The sequence below is a fragment of the Ruditapes philippinarum genome, unplaced genomic scaffold (assembly GCF_026571515.1).
Source record: "Ruditapes philippinarum isolate M1 unplaced genomic scaffold, ASM2657151v2 ctg463_1_1_1_1, whole genome shotgun sequence".
Lineage (NCBI taxonomy): Eukaryota > Metazoa > Mollusca > Bivalvia > Venerida > Veneridae > Ruditapes > Ruditapes philippinarum.
Window position 1 is genome coordinate 279,496 of NW_026866611.1, and position 7,371 is coordinate 286,866.

Sequence of the window (7,371 nt, forward strand, 5' to 3'; positions counted from 1 at the left end):
ATTGAACTCTTTCTTGAAACATAAATCTTTGTACATGTATGTTAGAACAATGCAATTTGAATGACTAAGTCACCTAAAGTTTCTGAACTTCGCCTAGTTCGAACATCAAAATGAAATCAACTTCACCATGCCTGTTTACTTACTGCACGTACAGATCTTTACATATCAAACAGTGTTTGTCAATAAATCAAATTTTCGTCTTATGGTGTAACTTGAACTTATCGAATGGTGCGGTGATTTTTCTTTGATGTTCCTCGACTGTTATACACCAGTAACATGCTTTATTGACAATAACGCAAAGCGAGATATCTAAGATAATGCACACTTCTTTAGAAAAAGTGTGCTTTATTTTAAATAAAGCACAGTTATGGGAGTACATCTGGTTCATGTATAACAGTGCAGTGATTTTCCTGCTTATATAAGTCATTTAAAAATGCTGATCAAACGGTGATTAGCAAAATACTAGCACATCACAATTATTTACAGCAATGATTTGATGTGTCTGTGGTCATGCAACCAATCAGGAACACCCGCCATACTTATGATTGGCTCTAATGTAATGGAGTTTACAATAAGAAACTAGAACTCTGCGAGTCGGATGTGTCGCCTTGTCAACAGTATAGCTGTCAGTTAGGCATTCTCTTCTTAAATATGGGTTATTTAAAAGCACTGCTCTTGCAATACACTAACCTTTACTTTACTGGCATTTGAACTGATTGTAACAAAGTTACTTCAAAATTAATAAAACTGTTATATTATCAAAAATAAAAATACCATGGAAAAGTTTTACACCGACAGATCAAATGGATCGCTCTGCACTTCAGGTCAATGAAAAAAGCTTGCATACTACATTTGGATTCAATCAGACTTCTAGTGACCGAGTTATGCTCTAGACAAGCCTATTAAGTATGAAAATTAACAAAGGGCAATAACTTAAAAATCATGAAGTGCAGAGTACAAGTTCTTGTGCACTGCACTTCTTTTCAATGAGATCCATCATCATATGAAGTTTCAAGTCCATAGCTTTTTAAGTGTAGGAGAATTGACAAAAAATAAGTATGAAAATTAACAAAGGGCAATAACTCAAAAATCATGAAGTATAGAGTACCGGTTTATGTGACCTGCTTTTCTTTTCAATGAGATCTATTATCCTATGATGTTTCAAGTCCATTGCTTTTATAGTTTAGGAGAAACGGCCGGACAAAAATAAAGTATGAATTAAAATTAACTAAGGGCAATAACTCAAAAAATAAGAAGTGCAGAGTAATGATTCTTGTGCACTGCACTTTGGGTTATTGAAAAAAAGCATGCATACCAAGTTTGGAGTCAATCCGACCTATTGTGACTGTGTTATGCTGACCTCCATAAAGTCTAAAAGACTAAGGGGGCGCTGACTATATAAACTTCAAGATTGTCCAATGAAAAGCAATGTTACAAACATGCATTATTATAAAATATATCGAACTCGACGGTTGTGTAGAAATATCATGGTCTGGGGCAACATTGAGAGTTCTTCTTTACAGAAAATGATCCGAGATCGTATAATAATATTACTAAATAAAAAAAAATCTACATTTGAATTACTGTACATATTTTAAAATGAATATTACTGAGTAAACAGATAAAACATCATTTTTTCAGAACAAGCACCTTTTCACTTCTCCCTATATCTTTGATGGGAGCTGAGGGAGAAGTCACTTCTCCCAAAAGTTTGGTCTAAGCAGAGCCCTGAAACACCCCCAGATATCCCCCACTTTCTTTACTTTCATGTAAATATGCATAGTAGTATATTTTTCAACAAAATTTACGATTCCTTCAAAAACTGTATAACTTGTATGCTCATTGTGGCTATATTTTTGTGATGTTGTAAAACTGAAAGAAGAAAAACCAGGGGCTGAATTGGGACAATAATAACACAACTATGTCTTAAGTCAAATAGACTGATTTGTTTTCTTATTTGCATAGCCTAGGGACTATACTGGTGCCTCATATTTCCGTGTTACTTAACACATTAACATAGACAACAAAAGTTACCGTTAGAAGAATAAAATTCTGGAAAATATGTTGAATAATGTAGGAAAGACATCTCAGTTACATCATAGTTTATTCCTTTTAATGTTTGCATGTAAGCAATTATTTACACAACATGGCAATAAAAACCCATTTGCTGCCTAGTGAGTAAAGTTGTGTTCTCATATTTCCAAGGCAATTACATTTTAACAGTTTCAAAAGCAAAACCAATAGTAATCTTTATTTTTTAGTACATCTATACCTAGCCTTGATTGAAAGTGGGGATTTTCTCTATGGCATTTATACCAGATAATGCATCAATTTTTACTGCTGAAGCAAAAGCTATAGATTTAGCATTGTCATACATAGTACAGCATACCCATGATAAATTTGTGATATTTTCTGACTTGCTTTCTGTTTTAATATCCATTAAAAATCTGACAATATCATGATAAGGAAGATTCTTTTACGATTTCATGATATACTTTAAACAAAATCTGTTAAATTATATTGGATTCCAAGTCATGTAGGTATACGAGGAAATGAAAAAGTAGATGCTTTAGCTAAACAATCATTAAATTTTCAAAAAACTGACTTATTGATCAACAGTTACCTGTTTGTGATTTTAGACCGGCTATAAATAAACTCGTATCATCTGAATGGAAAGCAAATTGGGACAATGCCGTTTTTAATAAACTTTGCAATATAAACCCATCTCTTGATGTCAAACCGCCATGATCAAACAGTTATTCTTCAATGCCGAATTGGACACACTAAAATTACCCACTCTTATCTCCACACGAATGACAATGCCCCTTTCTGTGTAGCTTGTAATGAAAATTTTACTGTCAAGCATTTTCTTCTTGAATGTCATGATTTTTTACAGGCCCGTAATAGATTTTATTGTGTAAATTCACTCAAAGAACTCTTTAATACAATTCCATCAAAAAACATCATTATTTGAAAGAGATAAACTTGTATTCTAGGATCTCATTGGCTCATTTTCATTGTCATTTACAAAGTTTTACATAACATTTTAAGCCTATTTATAGTATTATAGCATTTGGCACGATATGTGTTGATGTACCGTAAAAATCCAAACAAACAAACAATGGTAAGAAAAGGAAGATAGATAAAAGGAATGCAGTCTTAACAGAGGATGCCAGTCATTTTTTCTTTCTTTTTTTAATTATGTAAATTATTTTTTATCAATTTTGGCGTGTTAAATTCTGTTCAAATTCATGACAATGTATCCTGGTTGTACTATCTACCGGGAGTGTAAGCCTTATTAGGCAAACCATCATCTAATACAGAAAAAATCTAGGATAAAAAAGTTATTTTCTGTAGAAGGTACCATTTTTTGATGAAAATAACAATCATCCAAAAGAAATTATATCTATATATCAAAAAGATAGTTCTGTTAATAACCTCATATGAGTGGCAGCCATCTTTGTTTTTAAGTACTTAATACCAGGAATGACTTTTAAGCAATCAATAAAAAGTTAAAAACATATGTAAATGGTCCATTACTGTTAATGATACTAAAGTTCTATTCAATATTTATCATTTATCACACAGTAAAAGGGTAACAATTTGATAAGCATTGCACACACATTCAAAATATCTTGTTGGGTCCAAATCATTAGCAATATTACTGGTTTTTATACTTAAAACACATTTATGTGAATAGGGTTATTAAAACTTTGAATTTTCTTCAAAAAATGCTATATTTTGTATGAAATTAATGTAAGAAACACTTGCATACAAATGAAATTGTTCATGTAGATATTGTTTGTAATATCTGGACATTCCTGGTACAAAGTACCTCCCGGTATAAAGTACCTTAAGGATATTATTTCAAAAAAAAAATAACATTTTAGGCCAAAATTAAAAAAAGCTTTGTTTGCTGTCTCCCGACCGACCCTAAAAAATCGCTGCGCTCCAAAAAATTTTATTTGCTCTCGCCGACCATTTTTTTTTTTTTTTTTTGGTGCCGCATATTTTTACCAATATCCGTTAAATAACCGCCTATAGTATTCTGGTTCCCGCATATAATGCGTCACGTGAATCGCCAATCAAGTACCGCCGGGTAAAATGTCGATTGTTTACACTTCCGTTACAATTTTGCGATAGCAAAACGAAAGTTAGAAGAAGACAAGTATTTTATCATCTCGTCAACAGTTATTATTACAAATAATATTGGCTGCGGTTTACATTGTTGAAAAATAACCTCCACGAGTATGGATTGGTCTGGACAAGGGCCGATCTGTTGAATGACGCCAAGGATTTTTACCCGAAAAAATCAGATGTTCCTACGGTATGCTTTGACATTGAAAAAAATGGTTAAAAACTTAATTTAGTATTGAATGCTCATGTAAACGACTTCAAATAAAGTTTTTGTAAATCAATTAAGTTTCTTGTATGTACTCATTCATTTATAAATACCAGTATTTATTTAATAATCATTTTCTTCAACCAACAAATGCACTTATCTTATTGTTTTTAGTACCACCCGCCTTAGTACTGGTACCATTTCAGCACTCATTTCAATGTTAAAGGTATCACATTTTCTCATTATTGCAGGGCTTTAAGAATAGTCTTCTAGTGGCCCAAAATGCAAGGCTATTTGTTCCATGCACTGAATGTGATACACAAAGGTGTATTTACTCCAAGAATAAATTGACAGTCAGGGAAACATGATCTCTTGAACACAACCTTGAGAATTTGATTACAGCTGTGTTTCAGTCAGTACTGTTGATGGTTAGTATTGATATTGCACATTTCTGAGCTTATTTTCTTGAAACAGTAATGTCAAAGTGTTTTTAAATAATCAACTGAAAGTAGAAACCTAACTTTGTTCTTTCTTATATATTTCCCATGGTGTTTGTATAATTAAAAATGTTAAAATATTTGCATTTTTGGCAAAATCTGTATTGCATAAAGCTTAATTAGCCTTCTGTCTGTTTTCATAGGAGATGCGCTGCATTAAGGGAGAGTGTTTGTAAAATGTACGACTGCAGATGTCATGCCAATCTCACATGGAGTTCCCTTACTATGCCTCCAACATTGGATGACCAGATATTTGTGCCCATTGTGCTGAGCTAGAAGCACAGTGCATTCCTGAACTGTTAACAAAGTATAGGATTGTACTTCCAGTTTGTGAGAAATGCATCACTGTCCACAAGAAAGACATTCCCAGTAGGTGTCATATAAAAAAATGAATAATGTGAACCTAAATTATGTTGGTATTTGCACAATTAGGACTGTGGCTTAACTGTTTACTTGTCTTAAGTTGCATAGTGTTTGAAGTTTTTTTTTCTTATTGTGTTACTAACTATTCATTAAGTGAAGATAAAATGTAAGCAGACTTGAAACTGTTGATGTATAATGATGCTTTTTGTTGTTCAGTAGTTATTTTGCATAATATACTTGAGTATATTTGAGTCAGTGTTCTTGTCATTCATGTATATTTGAGTGTTTTAGTCAGCCTCTCACATGTTGGGTAAATGTTCAAAATTGGTTTTTGTTACATGTATTTTAATTAGAAAGAACAATACTTCTTTAGTTCTTTCATTGACTAGCCCGGGGTTCTATGATATCAAGGTACTTAACGTTTATCGGAAAATATTTAAATATAAATATCATAAATGAATGAGATTTTTCTTCCATCTTAAAATTGAACCTTTTCCAGAACTGTTTGTCATAAAATTATTTCAAAAGAACCAATAAAAATGACATTTTTTAGAATATTTTCAATGCCTGCCATTTTGGGTCATTTCAGAGGAGGTTACTACGGTATCAAGGTAATCCCCAAAAAAGCAGATATGGAAGGATTGATGGGTCAAAACTTTCAAGTTAAGTTGTGGAAAACTTCCATCAGTTAACTTTCTATAAAATTAAAACTATATGAACAGACTATATGTCAGTATATGTGTTAATAACATATTTTAACTGACTGTGTAAAAACCACTAAGGAAAATGGTAGTCAAATATGAAGGTTTTATAAAATAGTTTTCTTGTCACAAATACATTCATTATTCACCAAATTAAATTTATTGGCAGATGAAAATGAATCTAGTGTGCAAGTTTTACAAATATTAGCATCATCATGTGTTGCTTTTACTAGCAGTCACAGAAAATTTAAATACCTTGATATCATAGAACCCTTGATATCATAGGAACCGAGTATAATTGGAAGATATATCAATTTTAAAATGTTTATTCGCATTTTATTAAATCGTTTTTTCCAACAGACAGAATCAAAACAAAAATATTTATGTATTTCCAAAAAAAAAAAAAAAAGTTTTGGGAAAGGGCTACTTATCTGTCTTCCATTGAGTCAAACCCTTGCTGAAGACAGAAGAAGAATTTCATTCTGACACACACAGTGTGACTGTCTGTGTGCTAACACACATGGGACGTTTTGTTTTGGGACGAAACTCAATGATCTCCAGCTGAAGTCGCACCAATACCAAAGAAAAAACTTAAAGTTTCGACACAACGTGGCAGAACGGCATTGTATCAAATTATCTGGTTAAAATATTTTTCCTCATCATCTATTTAGTTTCAATGAATGTCAGACTGATACTTATCGTACATTTTCGTTCCAAATTTAGCGCTAAGCAGACAACCGGATGCAATCTCCTACGCAGTGATCTCCCCTTATCAGTACTGCCAAGGGAGGTAATCACTGTGAGGAATTTGAACCGGATGTTGACACTTTTCAGGGAACCATTTAATCGACGGTCTCCGGTCTCCGGATTTCAACTGATAGCTTAAATAACAGCATGCCTCCAGATCCCTGCTAATTTTCATGAAAATTTTGAAAATGTATTTAAAAGTAAAAAAAAAATATTGCGAATTAAAAAAGGAAAAAATTTATACATTTCAATGACAATACAATCCATGGAACAATACCAAAAAGAGGTCAAGATAATTATGCAAAAGTAGCCCTTACTGTGTTAGTCACGCAGAAAAAATATGGTGATAATTACTGCAAAAACAGTCCTTTTAATTGCAAATTACAAGTCAAATCTTTTTTACTTTTCTTCAAAACTTTGTACATTTTCTCAAGTTTTATTTTCTTTTAATATTTGGCTTATCTAGAGGCATGGATCTTTACAGCCGTGATATACTTCACATTTAATATTGCCATTACCAAGCAATTATAGTAATATACAGTGCAACTCATAAAAAAAACATTACCATTATTATATCTCCTTAAATTGTTTTGCGGTTCCTATACAATGGTTTTATACATTTCTTATCACTTTGATATAACTGACTGTAACCAATTAAGCTTATCTATCTTAAATTTAGTCCAACTCTGGATGCTAGAGACCTAGACCTTACAGGTTGAAA

At 32.2% G+C, this 7,371-nt stretch overlaps 1 protein-coding gene across 1 annotated transcript in view; it reads right to left on the minus strand.

Moving 5' to 3' along the window:
- Positions 1-6,647, minus strand: part of LOC132733052 (uncharacterized) — a 46,192-nt gene extending 39,545 nt beyond the window's left edge. The window contains exon 1 of the mRNA XM_060719632.1: positions 6,608-6,647. The gene's annotated coding sequence lies outside the window, so the exon portion shown is untranslated. The remainder of the gene's footprint in view (positions 1-6,607) is intronic.
- Positions 6,648-7,371: the final 724 nt, after the last annotated feature.